This window comes from Strigops habroptila, chromosome 1, assembly GCF_004027225.2.
Source record: "Strigops habroptila isolate Jane chromosome 1, bStrHab1.2.pri, whole genome shotgun sequence".
Taxonomy (NCBI): Eukaryota; Metazoa; Chordata; class Aves; order Psittaciformes; family Psittacidae; genus Strigops; species Strigops habroptila.
Window position 1 is genome coordinate 63065340 of NC_044277.2, and position 16396 is coordinate 63081735.

General features: G+C 38.1%; 2 protein-coding genes across 3 annotated transcripts in view; one reads left to right on the forward strand and one right to left on the reverse strand.

The window, feature by feature from the left end:
- Window positions 1-16396, forward strand: part of ELP2 (elongator acetyltransferase complex subunit 2) — a 138538-nt gene that overhangs the window by 121382 nt on the left and 760 nt on the right. The window lies entirely within an intron of this gene.
- GABBR2 (gamma-aminobutyric acid type B receptor subunit 2) overlaps window positions 1-16396 on the reverse strand; it is a 455930-nt gene that overhangs the window by 50895 nt on the left and 388639 nt on the right. The gene's annotated exons all lie outside the window — the stretch shown is intronic.

Consider the following 16396-nt stretch of genomic DNA (forward strand, 5'->3'; position numbering starts at 1 on the left):
AGTTAACATATATAAGCAAAAAATAGAAAATAATTCTTTCCATAACTTGATTAATATCTTAAAATGATTCGTATCTTTTAACGAACTTTATAAAAGTTACTTTTCTTTTCAAAATGTGTTTGTGTAAGTAAATGTGTATTTCCATGGCAACAAGGCCTGATGTTCCCACAATCACCTTGACGTTATTTTATGAATACATCAGACATTCAATACAACAAAATAAACAATAGCAACTATCAGTTAGAAATGGAAAATGCTTTCTTGGAAGGTGGTTGAAAGCTACAAAACTCATCTTTTTATGAATCAGAAACTATATAATTATTTTAGACACAGGAACTCCTATCAACGCAAAATACAAGTGTAGTGTTTTAATCTTGACTTAACAAAAACTATGTCTATTAGCTTGAAAAAAAATCCATCCAATGTTCCCATCCAGTGAAGAAAGGACAACAAAAGACATATGACAGTTATTCACACACTTCTTTATGAATAAACAAGTGTATCCACCATTGAGCAGTGCTGGGATATCATCAGTTGGATGTAAAAATTTGAGTAGACCATGATTTAGCTTACGCAGAGTAAGTAGCATGGTTTGTGTGCATACGGTATAGGGATTAAAACATCTCTTGTTTATGAAAAACTTTTAAAGAAGCACCAAAGTAAAGTTGTTTCAAAAAACTCTTTTTTTTTTTTTTTTTGGGGGGTGCGGTAGGGGAAGGGGAACGACAACCCAAAACAAAAAAACCCAAACCTTATTTCAGAATAAGTTTTCATGTTTTTTCATGGACTTTTTACCAGAGTTAGAAGTTACATGAACCATTTCCTTACAGACAGTTTACAATCATATTCCACAAATAATTCTCGCTGTAGTAATTAGGGCAACGTGGTATAAAGTATAAGCAAAAATTAATAAGGACATCTGAATCTAGTGCTTAAAAAGCAGATAGTCCACATGACCCAATTTGCATGATAAATAGTACCTTAGTGCTGTATGAGCAAACTGTCACAACCTGGCCCTGCGCGTTTAAATTTTTATGGACTAATTCTTCTTTACTTTTTTTTTTCACCCAAAAAAATGAAGTGTGTGCTGTCTCGATTACTATATCTGCTAAATATGACTAAATAAAAGGTTTTAATTTTCAATGTAGCATATTTAAATACACTGCTTTCAAGTACTGTACCAAATATAGGAGTCACAGTATGCAATTTGGATTGAATCAAGCAACCACAAATCTAAACATTGAGATATGCATTGTTCACATGTGAATCAAATCAAACCCGAGAACCAGTGCTTCGTGACATGCAATAATAGCTTCCTCAAATACACTCTGATCTGTATTAGCTGTGTAAATACTTTCTTTTTTAATTAAAAAGTATATTCTCATAATGCAGATGTTATAGTTTAATTTCTATTCCCAACATATTTTCATGACTATGACTCCTGATTCTCTCTTTAACAGGTTTTATGTTTGCCAAAACATTCTCAAAAGAATCCAATACCATTTAACTCCATGGTTAAAAACATTTTCCTATGCCATGGTTTACAAAGACACAGCACGTAGTTTACAGGCTGAAATAAAATCCACCAGGTACCATTTGTTGCTTCTGGATTTTTTTTTGCCAGAATATTTTACTTGGTGGGGACTTAATATAAATTTATACCTGAAATTCCCTGATCAAACATCTGCCTATATGGACATTACAGTATCTTTACTGGCATTTCTCAGATGAGGATGTGGGATTATCTGCACATGTGACTGGCTATCTTCAACCTTTAACATTCCAGCATGATTTAAATGAAACAATAAAAATAGAAATAATAAATACGCAGATGAAGGACATGACTGAATATCCTTTTTTTTACCATTATCATGCCACTTATTACAAATGATGAACACTCACACCTGTACAAAATAGTGTTTAAAATGGCTATGTTAGCAGGTGCAGGCTGTGGCAAACAAACAAGCTATGAAGTTATTAAAGCTATCCATTAAAGTGACTGCTCAGCAGGGTTAATACTAAAAGGTGCAAAAGGGTGCATTTTTCTAGCTCTGCAGATAAGTGCAATTCAGAGTATATTATGATTTTGGATCCAGTGGCCACATCTAAAAAATTGAATGCTGTAGTTGTTCATTCTTGTCACCCTAGGAATGGGAGAGTGCCTGCTCTAGGTATGATATACCTTTCCTAAACTGAATAGGAATCTTACTTTTCACTTTAGTGTAGTCAGGATTATGCCTGTGATCTTTTGTGTTTTTCAAGCTTAGTGGGGTTCTTACAACTGCAACTACTTTCAATCAACATCTGTATCACTTCCTGGGCTAAACATGCCTATTCAAATAAAATCCTGTGGTCTGAATACCAATCAGTGGCTGGAGCACATTAAGCACACTTTTGGAGCACACCTGATTTAGTTTCACTGAAAAGGACATCAGTTCTTGTCTTCATCTCTGAGAACTATTCCAGAAGTGCATTCCCAAATCAAAATGTTGAGGCAGGCAGACACAAAGTTCCTTGGGGAGGGAAGCCACTTCATATTATAAATAAGTTAAGATGTAGATTAAACTGAATAGCTTATATTACCAAATGTATGTGTGCCTATAGTTTCATATGACATTTCTCTGATTTTTTTATTTAAAGAGGAAATTGACATTTAAGAGGCTGCAAGTTAAAGATTCAGTTTCTCTTTTAATTTGCATTAGAATGCTAAACTACAATTTAACAAGAAGATCAAAACAGAAAACCCAACCACCTTACAAAAGCTCTTTCAAGCATGTAGAGATCCAGAATGTTTCTGTAAATTGCAGTCTTCAGGCTGATTAGACATTTGCCATGACAACATGACCACAGACAGAAACCTGGAGGGTTATTTTAGCTATATCCTCACTCTAGATCTGTGGTTTTTAGTGTATGCCAAATAATGATAGCACAGTATTTTGTATTGTAAGCCTGATTCGTAAAGGTAGCTCTTCTGTACCATAATACAAAACACTAGTCATTCTTGGTAGTTCCTTAGAGGTGTTGCATCCAACCAATCACTCGTGATATGTAGGATGTACAGGTACACCTGTGCACTTGCAACAAGTCCAGGACTTACTGAAGATGACCAGGAGAGAAGCCAGTACGCTTTCTTCTCCTTAGCGTATAGAGCTTACACAGCCAACACGTGGAGCACCTAGTAAAAGCAAGGCCCCCAAGGATTCTTTCTTACAACCAAAAGAGTGTCTTGTGGAGCAACTGGCAAGTTTTGGAGTATAACGCAAAGTGCATACTTTCAAATCCTTAGTCTATGTCAAATCCACACTGCATGGAGAATGGGGGTAAGGGAGTGGAATTTAGCCCAGTATGCTTTCCTGTCTTTTCACTTTATATTTACATCTTCTGAAGAACATCTGTAGCTCAGTGGACAGACCGTTGGAAGGGCAACATGACATCAGGCTATTCACATATTGCAATTTCAGGGAACGATGGGATAGGTGAGGTCAGAAGGCAGCTCTGGAAGTCTTCTTGTCCCCTCTGCTCCACAATAGGTTCAGGTAGGGCTGGCCACATACTGTGATCTTTTGTGGTGGTTTGCAGGGCCTTTCTAGAAGGGACTCTATATGCAGCTTGTTTGCCCAAACCTGGCAAAGCTGTAGTGGTGTGAGCGAAGATAGGATAGTTGGTGGCACAATTAGCTCAGGCCCAAGTTCCTGTCTTGTCCTGAAGTTTGCATAGAAATACTTCAGTATTCAAGTGTGGGCTTTGGTCTGCACTCAAAATAAAGTACAGATACGCCAGTGGAATATTCCATTCACAGACCTGAAGAAAAAATATCCCATGTCTTATCTTCTGCTCTGTGTTCATGTATATGGCTTTTCCCCTAACATATGTCCCTGACTCCCGAAGTGCTGGGTATATTGAAAATTTATGCATGCTTTACATTTAATTTAAGCATTCCCATAGCAACTGCTACGTTTGAGGGTGTTTTACTTTTCTTCCAAGATCCAGAGTATATCCTTCTCAGAACAATTTCCAGGGTTGTGTTTAGCCACATTCATATGACTTTGTACAATTCAATTTTCAATGAAAATTACCATATCATCTACCAGAAGCAAGAGTTTTAATAAACAGCCTGTTTTATGACCTCTTCCATCTCGCTCTGTGTTTAAACAAGTAGTTCTGCATCAAATGTAGCTAATGAAGACTGGTTGCTCAGAACCTATGTTTTTCGTAGATATGGGATTTAATAAGGTCCAACTCCCAACTGACATGTTCTTCACTCCTGGAATACCTCAAAGATGTGTCTCCCCCTTTCCTTCTCTCTCTTTCCCTCTGTCTTTTACACAGATCCTCTACTGTCAGGAGAGTCTGAAGGATGAACATGGTTACCAAAGGCCTGATATTCATAATGACATGAATATAGGTAAAATAAACACATGACGGTCTGTAAGCTGAAGTCTGGAACAAAATTAAAGGGACTTGCAGTGATGTATGGTGCACCTAGCAGTAATGTATTGACCCATACTTTCATATGGGTGACCTTAAAGCACTTTAAAAAACATCAGATTCAAGCAGGAATAAAAAATACAATACAGGTAAAAAGAGAAAACGCATATGCAAATAAAGGAAAACAGGGGAGGTGTGGGAAAGAACATCTTCCTTGCAAATATTCACTTGTTTCTCATCTGCATTTTGCCTTTCTAAATGTCACTTCTGAAAAGGATTCCATAATTGCAAGCTATTCTTCCTGCTCCTTTGCTGTCACAATAGCAAACTTTCATTCCATATGATTCCTGTTCCACAGCCACAGCTGGTACAGCATGCATCTTTTACACTGGTATACCTCCATGAACAGTCAGCATAAAGCACAAGTCTAATGGAGGTGAATGAAGAATTTAAGTTTTACATCAGGTTATGCACATATCACCTTCATTTTGTGCAAGTAGTAATGCCTAAGCCAAGGGGTGAACAATCAGGCTTCCTATCCTGTCAGGCAGCAACCTGACGCTTTACTCGCCTGATATGTCACACAAACCTGAGCTGCTACATAAACAGCAACAAATAACAGAGAAGTGGGTGGTGACACATTTGCATTTGCCACTTGCACACTTCTTCCAGTCCCATTACTTTTATCCTAGGAAGCAAACAAGGCAGTAAAGAGACTCTCAGTACTCTCAGAATCCTGGCAGGCTCCAGGATATAACCATCAAATCAATCAATTAATTTATACCTAATGTAATTATCTGCTTTAGATGAAGGGTGATTTCTGCTTGCTGAATGCACTTACAAGATCAAACAGTTATCCTAATAAGTTTATACTGTTCTAAAGACAATAGTATTCTCAGTGGCCGTGGTACAACTCCAGTGGCTTGAGCGGAGCTGCTATACGCTTACATAAATGAGAGCAGCTTTCAGTCAGGCAGCAAGGATTTTATTTCTAATTAAAAAAATAAGTCTTCAGAAATAAAGCCTACCATTACAATTAAACTTTTGTTGGATCTACAGTGAGTGTGCAACTGTAGCATTGAAATTATATCCATTCAATTTATGGATAGACATTTCAATAACAGATTCAAAATCAAAACTGTTTCCCCTGTTTTTCATGCCCAATCTGTTGCAATTGTAAATTACGATGTCCTTGGGAGGAGGGACTATCGGTGAGCATCACAGCAAGGACCTAGGATATTAAACGTTGCAACTCAAAGATCTGCTGCATTGGGGTTTCCTTTTGGAAAAACAGGGTAAAAAGGAGGAACAGTGTCAGACGGGGATTCATAAAAACTGACTACTTCATTACAGGGATGTGGCATTCTCAGCTCCTGATCATGTAAAAGAAAGGCCAAGGTACTTTTCCAAGAAATATAATAAAAGCCAGGAGAAAAATTGATCCTATGCATCCTATATTCCCATAGGTTATTAAAGAAAAGAGACTACCACTGCTGTAACCTCTGTTTTCAGTCCTCTAACGCAGACGTGTTCATGAGTGCAAACAGAAGATCAGATGGAGGAGTGCTCAGACCATGAGCAGAGGTGGAGGAGCGCGGCTACTCAACGGCAACCAAGGCATGGGCAGTTCTCCCTTACAAATGGCACTTGGGCATCTAGAAAGTGTAAGAGCTAGGATTTCAGAAGCCTGGAAGGAGAAGTGGAAATTATACTAAGGTTGTGAGAAAGTTAATTTGCACTTAGGTGCCTATGCAGCATCTGAGTGATTAATAATTTAGATTAATTTGGGATCCTGACCCTGTATTCACACATACCTCCTGCAGTGATTTGCTTGTTGCTGGCTTTCCAAGAACAATGCACCACCATGCAACAAATAATGTCAACGCATAACCAATGTGTCTGCTGCCACCAGCCCCTTTTATTCTGCTTCCCTTGCCACTGTCCATCTTGTCCTGTCCAAAGGAGATTCCCGTGTTAGCTCTGAACATATACCATGCAGCTAATTAATTTAATTCCTTGCATTCCTGGCATTTGTGGGCACATGCCCTGTTTACGATTTTCTTACTTTCTGGTGGTGGAGGCAAGAATGAAAACACCCAGGTTGCTATGAGGCTGAGAAAACCTGGGAAGCCACATTGCCTGTGATGTCTGGGGTGGATCAACCCATAGGAAACCTCCATAAGCTGACAAGCAATCCTTTACTCGCAGCATGTGGGAAAGGGAAATAGATGTATGAGAGAAGGTTGTAACAGTAAGACTACAGAAACCTGGTAATAATTGCCTACTGCTTCCAGAACTCCCCAAGCCAAACAGAATCTATTATGTTCAACTTCAAAACTAAATGGGTGTTCAGCCCATCTGAAACACAAACTTGGCAGGTTATAATGATGGCCTCTAAATCATAAAAACTATTGAATATATAATACCAAAGGAGATAAATGGCAGCTGAAGCTAATAAACTGTTAGCAACGTTTTATTTCAGCTATCCACGTATAAACTGGTCAAAAGTCACACTGGGACGAAGCTTGGAGAAGAAATTTCTTTACAAATTAGATGACTGCCTCAAGCAAGACCTAGTTCTAAGTACTGAGAAGAAGGCATGAATCTCAGCAACAAAAAAAAAAATTACTTCAGCTAGAATGAATTTGGACATTATTATTCTGAAACCATAAAGGCTGCACAGATTAACAGTAAAAGAACCAAAGGTAGTAATTGATTTAATTATTTCAGTTCATGTTTATTTGCTGCTCAGTTCTCAGTCCTAAAGCTAGAAGCAGAAGTTCATTTTAGCAGTAGCTAGAGTTGAACCTTAAATAATAATTAAAAGCAATTTCCTTGGAGGAGAATAGATAACGATACAATGCAAATCCTATTTATATCTATCATGAAAATTCAAACCCATCTCAAACACAGCCATTAGAACTGAAGAGCAAATGAGTATATAGACACAGGAATACATAGCAGGCAATTCTTTTAAATGTGTTAGATGGAGCTCATTTTATGAGACCACTCTCATCGGGACTACAGACAACAAAACAATTAAGGTGGAGAGAACTGTCAGAAAGATGCTCAAGGCTGTACTTACAAAGGGAACAGGAGTGCTGTGTTTCAACAAGGATGCATGTCCATCATTTTGATTTCACTACTATTTGTAGCAGGTCAGCTCTGCAGGCACCTGATCCCTGCAACACCTCAGTTTCTTTGGCAAACATTTCTAGTAGGTATCTCTGTTTCCGCAGCTAGGTTTATGCGTGGTTCCTGAGGATATCCGTTCACCGGCAGCTTGTCATATGATGAGCCTTACTGCAACAGTTTCCCAACTGGCTGACTTGTGGGGCTTGATTTAGTAAAGCTGCTTAGGTGGTACCTATCCCTGTGTAAAACACAGCTTGTCGGAAGGAAAGGGATGCATCCTTTTCCTTTTCCCCCCCTCCCATCCTAGCTCTCATCTATCAGGACAGAAGAGAGATTGGCTCAAAACTGTCTTCCATCTCATCAAACTTGAATCAGGATCTTTTACTTGAGTGCTCTAATCTGCTGGAGTATGGTAGTGTTTAAAACCTTGTACTGTAATTGGGAAGAGAGAGCATGAGAGAAGCTGCCACCTCCTCGTGTACCCTACACTGTGATGTATAGCTGTCAACTGGGGGATAGGAGATGCAGAAATAAGGCACTCCAAAACCCAGTTTGGGGTCAGGAATTCTATTAACTGATGCAGGCACTTGAAAATAGACCCGGTTCTCTGCATGGCTGAGCAAAGAGAGGAAGGAAGGTGGCTAGCTAATGGCAGGGTATGCTGATTAGGGAGGAGGTTGAGAAATTTTGAGATGGTGTACTGGAATATGGAAATTGCTAGCCATTAAGTGTTTCTAATCCTCTTCTATTTTTGGTCTAACACTTCATTACATATGGCACAGAAATCCATCCTGCCAGCTGTTTTGCTGGCTTTAAGAAAGAGATAAACAAGTCCAAAATGTGGTAGAAGTCAAGGTAAATTAAACATTTCTTGACATATCACTGTATGACTCAAATAACTAAAAAGGTAATAAAATAAAGAGGTAGCATGGCCATCAACACTCTGAACTACCATCAACAGACCTCTTCATACTTTTTAAGTAAAATTATCTCCATAGCCTGCTTGTGCACGGTAAACATAAAATTTCTAAATGGGAGTAATGCTGTTATACATTCAGATACTAGTCACTTCTTCAAAAGATCTTAACAAGAAAATACATATGCACTGTCTACATTGACTATTTGAAATCATCTGTTCAATCAACAGTCAGTGGCTTTAATTTGTTTCCTGAGGATGAAGACAGCTTCTACAGCTAATCCTGACTTTAAGTCCTTAATATTTTAATCCTTCTCATACATGGACAACACTTGATTAGAGGTAAGCTGCATTTGGTAGAATATGAAACTGCTTAATTATCTGTGTCATCATTCAGTTGACTGGCAAAAAAGAGGAGGAAAGTGATGTATTTTTCGTAGGAATATTGTAAGAATGACAAGAATTATCACAAAAACATTTTGCAATTCATGTTATAAAGAAATAAAAAATAAAACATTTTACCCCACTCCCCACAGAATGAACCAATGATACCCTGAAATAGATAGTTTTAAAAAATAAGGCTACCTTTTACTAAAGTTTTCCCAAACCCAATCCCAATAACAGAGTACTTTCAATATATTTTGAAGAAAATAATGATTGTCTGATTTTACTGGTAGGGAACCATGAAAGTGAAAGATTTAAATAGATTGTCCAAAGTCATAACCACAGTTACTGCACTCCGGACTTAACTGGAATTCTGCATTAGTTATCAGACCATTATGCCAATCTACTACCCTGGTTATCAATAGCTATGATTGTGTTTTGTACTGAGCATCATAAGATCCCACCTGTACCTTGCTGCAAAATGGTATGAATGGCAACTATCCATGGCAGGGGGGTTAGAACTAGATGATCTTAAGGTCCTTTCCAACCCTAACTATTCTCTTATTCTATGATTCTATGAATTAACATGAAGGACAAACGTGGTAGGAAATGAAGCTTGAACCTTACACTTTGAAATCTAAAGTGCTTCTGAGAACTGGGGGGGGGTAGGAAAGGAATGACCTAACCAGAAGTATCATGACAACATATAACCAGCACAAACTTTTACTGTGGTAGCAGACTTGCTTAATTTACGTAAAGAATTGATTTATTGCTGATAGCAAAGAACATTTCATTTCATTTAAGTGGACTTCAAATAGAACATTACAGAAAAAGTTGGGTCTTTTTTATTGTCATTGCTACATAGTAGTGCTTATCTTTCACAAACACAGGTGTGAATTTAGAATCACAGAATCAACTAGGTTGGAAAAGAACTTTAAGATCAAGTCCAACTGTTACTCCAGGACGGCTGAGTCCACCACTAAACCATGTCACTGAAGGCCTCATCTACATGTTTTTTGAACACTTCCAAGGACACTGATTCCGCCACTTTCCTAGGAAGCTTGTTCCAATGCTTGATCACCTTTTTGGTGAATAATTTTTTCCTAATATCCAATCTAAACCTCTCCTGGAGCAGCCTGAGGCTGTTACCTCTTGTCCTGTCACTTACTATTTGGGAGAAGAGACCAGCCACCTCCTCGCTCCATCCTCCTTTCAGGTAGGTGTAGAGAGTGATAAGGTCCCCCCTGAGCCTTCTCTTCTCCAAATTTGTACTTAAAGACATAATTTCTCACAATGTTTTTTGCACATTTTAGGATAATTAATATATCTTTCGCACCACAGCAAAAACATAGAAACTGTCACTGTAGATAAGACCAATAGCCCAGTTAGCTGGTTTGTTGCTTCAAGAGGTGTTTTGAAAATGTATAAAACTTGCTAGCTAACCATATTTCCAGGTGAAAAACCCAACCCTTCTCTCAAGGTGCTGGAATTGTGTTTTTTTATGAAGGAGTGGTAAAATCTTTATTACTTGTATAAGGTTAGACTCTTCATTATTTTTTTCTACTGCATCATTTTCTTCTGTATTTCTTACACAAGTGAGTTCAACAGGTTAATTATGCATAGTCTACAAAGTACACCTTTCATCTTTTAAAAATGTGTTGGTAAAATTTAGGCTTCAGCTGGCAGTTTGCTTATGTCACATTAGGGAGTAAATACACTGTTTGGCCTTTTTCATCATTAATTATTTTATATACTGCTATCATACTAGTTCTGATGTATTTTCTGAGTTCTAGAAAGCATCTGAACTCAACTCTTCAACAATTTTTGTTGTTATTTGAAATTTCTTTTTCATCTTAGTTTTCTTGCCTTCCTGTATTTTCTCCTTTCATCACTGTGTGCCACACACATTTACCATTGTTATCAGCTCTTCAGAATGGAAACTCTTACATTACATTTCTCTTTGCTGCCCTTCCTCAATCCTCTTAAATTGTCTCACAACTATTTAAATTTAACTGTACTGATGAACTCACGGTCAGCTGTAAATTTTGCTACCAAAATAATCACGACAACTTTAAAACGTCCAAAGTTATTGTGATCTTCATACTGATTTTGAAGCATTTCATTGTTAGATCAAATCTATACATTTTTCTATTTATTTCTAACCAATAGATGTATGAAGCCAGCTTTTTCTCAACTGTTAGCTGCTTTTTGAGCTAAAGTAGCAAACCAAAAGCATCATCATCTGACTTTCACTATTAAAATGTAAGGTAATAATAGCACAATCCATTTTTTGTAATAGAGTAATGATTGCCTGGATCACCAGTTTATATAATACATAGAAGTTCTTTTCTTGTGATACACTTAACAACTTAGTGTCTTGTGATGAGATAGACACTGTAAAAAAGCCTTTTGAAAATGTCTACAGTTGCTCAAGTCTGTATACATTCAAATTCTGTTGCTCTTCATACTTTTTCTCATGCATTCTTGAGACTGTTTCAGTATAACATATCTATGCACAAAGTACTTTAAAGAAAATATAAAGGACAGGAATGCTTTACTGTTTTTGTGATGTCTGAAAGGAATGGTAATCTCATATTCTTTCAGAACACCCAAAGGGTGTTTGAAGGCAGGCTCTTTCACCTTCTGCTGTACTTGAAAAGTGAAACTCCAAAGGTATCCTCTTTGACTACTACACATTTTATTTATTAGAATTACATTTCTTTCTAGGCTTCATACTTGAAAGTGGGAGGTTTGTCCTACAAAAGTGTTTGAAAGTTTCTACCTTCTTCATATATGACTATTAGAGCATGCAGGATATATTTAGTTTCTGTTTTTTACAACTGGATGTAGTGACTCACACTTTGTGGCTGTTCTTTTCATTTTCAAGGCAATTATTTCTGAAAAGGCTCCTATACTGAGGTTGTCAGCTAAATATTTCTTACATGCCTGAAAAGAACAGGCATCTTTGCAGAAACCTATCATCTGACAATTTGCTGGAGTCTATTCTAGTGTTATATTTCATTGAATATTTCAATTTGGATTTTAATAATTTTTGTTCGTAGGTGCTAAATTAATGACATGACAAATCCAGGACCAAATTCATCCCTGACAGAAGCACAGATTTACTACCTTAAAGCAAGTCTCTGTTTATTAACAAAACCATCATCAAGAACAAGAAGAAACCTTCAGGGAGCACTTCACTGGAATGAACTTCCTTATACTGTGTAGTTAAAGCATAGAGAAAAGAGAAGTTATGCTTAGAGCTTCTTCTGAGGTCGCCACAAATAACCTGTATTTTAAATAGGTAACTCAACAGTATGTAAAATCTGTTAGCACATCCCATGTAGGATTTTACCCTGCTGGCTGGGGAAGAAGAGAAAACTGACAGCCACAGCAAATTGTCTTGAGGAGCCCTTTCAGACTAAGCAGAAACAACTCCACTTAATGTGAACCTTACACCTAAACAAAATGCAAATAACTCCATAAAAGGCTACTGAGCCTCAAAGATTTAGATTCTTTAAGCTAAATTCTTTAAAAAGAATGGAAGAAGCAGAAGCAACCTGTTCTAGTGCATAGCCAGTGTTACACAAGAAGAAGACACTTCGTAAGTTCCTCCTGTCAGAACTTCTTACGACTGTAATTCTTCCTTCCCAATGTCAACATTGCTGTAGACATTTCCATGCCTGTGAGAAGGAAATGAAATAATATTCTCCTGTGGCTTTTGGGATCATTACTGTGTTAGATGGATCTAACACTGTGAAACTGGTCCATGGTGGACCACTCCGATCATCTAGAATGAGTGTGTATGGCAAATGGCTGGCAAGTCCACTCCTCCTGGTGCAGACTGGCCCCCTGTGTTGGAATGGGTGTGAGCGGGGGAAAAAGAGCAAGAGAGGCCACTCCTCCTGACACACATGTTGGCCGCCTGCGTCAGGATGAGTCTGCACTTTTGGCATTTAAAAAGCCCGAGGTTCGAGAGAGATGGAGAAGGAGGCGGATCCAACTACCTTTTATGGTCGACTTTACCTCTGCGGGGACGCCCGCTAAAGTAGTGCCTGCCACCCCATCTCTTCATGGTGCACCTCGGAGCTGGCCTCTTGTCATTGTATAAGTGTGTGGGTCGGTAAGAATCTGTGCCTAACCCAGTTTTTGGTAGCCTTTAGTTATCTCTCTTTCTAGCTGGTTATACCTCTGGATTTTATATCTATTCTGGATCTAGTAATAAACTTTCTAGCAGTTTGGTGGGTGTGTGTGTGCGTGGCTTACGACCTTCTCCACCCAGAATCCTTTGATCCCTGGAACAATTATGTATAATCATGGCAAAGCTCCTTTATCAGTACAGATCTAGTTTAGCATGACATTGTTGGAGGTCTCTTGGGATGGCTAACCATTTGAGGTTTTCTCATGTAAATCTTACTGCATCAATATTGATTTTAAGTATGTTTCTGACATACTGATAGACAGTTTTCCTTTAAAGCAATGTATCATGGGTTCAAAGGAAAATTCTAGTTGAAAGGGACTTCAGGGACCTGTCTCTAGTTTAACCCCCTGCTCAAGCAGGGTCAGTTCTGTGAAATCAGACCCAGTTACTCATCCAGTCCAGTCTTAAAATGGACAGAGACTGTACAACCTCTCTGGGAAGCCTGTTTTAATGCAGGATTGAGCTCACTGTGAAAAAGATTCTCTTTGTGTCTGGGCCAAGCCTCTCATTTCAGTTTGTGCCTGTTGTTTCTCATCCTCCACTATCCACTTCTGAGAAAAAGCTCACCCTGTCTTCTCAATCACATTCTTGTAGGTATTGGAAGGCTGATGTTAAGCCACCCTGAAGCTTCCTCTTCTGGAGGCTGAACAAGACCCATTCCCTTCATCTCTGCTTTCAGGTCAAGTGCTCTGGAGACCACCATATTGGTGGTCTTCTGCTGAACTTGCTTCAGTAAAAAGCTCACAGACGTTCAGAATCTGATAGTGCTTTTCTTCAATTCCTGTAATAATAAAGGAACTCTACAAGTCAAAGAAATGGTATTCCAAATAAAATTGCAATTTTTGGTATCACCAGTTCTGTAGGAGGTATGCCAACTGAAATTTTAATCACATGTATTTTAGACATTAACAGCAGGAAGTTTAGGACCACAAACTGCTTCTGTTCTAGTTTCTTGCTTCATCAGACTTAAGATCACATGTGACCTAGCTCACAAAAGAATGTTAATTTTACAACCTCCATTTAATGTGAATTATGGTTATGACAGGTGGATATGTATGTTTGTAAAATCAGCAACTCTACTTGAATGCTCACAATGAGTAGCTGATTCTGTAGGACAGAACCGCAATAAAAGACTTTCACATGCTGCAAACCAGGTGAAAAGTATAAAGCAGATAAGGTTTATTCTGAAGCATCTGCCATGGTTTATGCTTTATCTGAATTAAAGTCTAATATAAGAAATTATCTATTTTATGCTTCCAAACACAATCTTTTTATTGTCTTTACCATGAAAATAGTTACCAACAAGGTTATATAATAATTTGAAACATGATGAAAGGCTGTGGTGAATTCTCAATCATTTTTTTTTTCCAAAATGATGAGATGTCTTGTTGAAAGACCTTCTAGACAAAACAGCACCTAAGCAGAGGAACTACAGTCACTGTTACTCTGACATTCAGATTAGAAATGCCTCCGACATAAAATATATTGATCTAAGTATGCATTTTGAAAAAATAAGGAAAGAAAATCAGGACCAAAAATATGGAAAAAAAAAAAAAGAAAAAAAGAAAAAGAAATCTGTTTAAGGAGAAATATTTTAAAAATGGAGAAATATTTTAAAAACAGAGAGATTTGAAAAGTCTGGATGTTAATTCTGGACTGATTGTTCTCTAAGTCAGGTGCTTAGCCTTTGCTTCTGAGGCTGTGCACACCCTGCCAGGACACTGATTCAGCCCATAGCTGCCTCACGTGCTCCTGAGACCAACAAAGAAATGGACCACAGGCAGAAAATGTATGTTAGACCTATGTGGTGAATAAGCAGCAATGTCAGAGCAGCCAGACGTGCACAATGCGATTGATCTGAGGATACGCAGCCCACCTGATGCTTCAGAAAAGCAGGCGGTGTGTTATGCAGGCCCAAAACGGGTTTAATCCAATAATGCCGTAAGGAAGGGGATGTGGTGAGATCATGGGTAAATAGCTCTCTCAACACTGTGAGAAAGATGGACTGCCCTACAAAAGGATATAAACAAGAGGTTTTCCAATCTTCCTTCCCAGAAATGAGCTACACTATCTTGCACACTCAACCCTCTCATGACAGTAATACATAGCTTATTTATTTAATTACATAGAGGTGACAATTTAAAACAACAGAAAATAGAATAACTGTGCTTGCCATTGTTTCTTGCAAAGAGATAACTTTCTAGATATTTCTCAGGCAAAAGGATGTGTCAGAATTCTGAAAGAAGGATAAAACCTCTATCCTAGTTTCCTGCTTCATCAAACTGAAGATTACATGTGACCTAGCTCACAAAAGAATGTTAATTTTATGATCTCCATTTAATATGAATTATGGTTTTCACCATAAGGAGGGATTATTATGGACTACAATATGTACTATTATGGATTATAATTATGGATTTCACTGTAAGTGAAGAATTTCAGTGAATTCTGAAATTCACTGCCTGAATTTCCAACACTCTCTTTAAACTCTGCTGCAAAATACAGGTGGAGCACTTTGTGAATTCCTTGTTTGAAGTGTCTGTAGGAATATGAATACTTCATAAAATATCCCTCACTTGGAATTAAGGCTGTGAGATTATTTTAGATTTAGCTGAATCAAACAAGATTCGACTCAAACATCCACGTTTGACATGGATCACATCTTTTTTGTCCTACTGTGCCTAAAAAGGAGTAATTTTCTGTTAAAAAAACCTAACAAATTTCATTCGCCCTTAGAGAAAACACAGTTCCAGAAACTTGTTAAAAGAACAATGCTAAAGAAAACCTGGACTCACCAAACCAGGAAGAAAGGATGGGTTCATTCAACCATTCAGGGATTTGCAGCTCAGGAGCTCCAAGCTCAGATGTCTCCTTTGCTTGAGGGGATCTGAATTCCCAATTCCTACCTCCCTAGAAAGTGCCTTACCCTGGTGCTGTAATGGACAGTGTGCTTTGTATTTCACCTGTTGATGTTCTTGCACTGTATTAATAGATGTTAAGTGTATTAGTAGATACTAACTCCTGAACACTGATGCATATACTGCCTACCCAGCAAATGTCCCAGCCACGTGACTGGAGAATCAGTCTCAGACTGCTCTCATTTTTGTGTAACTATGTCAGTATTTAATAAGTAATGAAACAACCTCAACAGGGAAGAGTGAGGAAGCCCTTGTTTAGAATGTCGTATAATCTGATTATCAGTACTGCCTCCTCAGCCTTCAGTCTTGCAGAGGGTGGATTTTAACATTGCTGAATTGAGTATCTTCCAGTCTGCGACAATGTTGTAATGCCTGAGCCAGCAGGCAGACAGATACTAATTCCCCTCGTGTAGC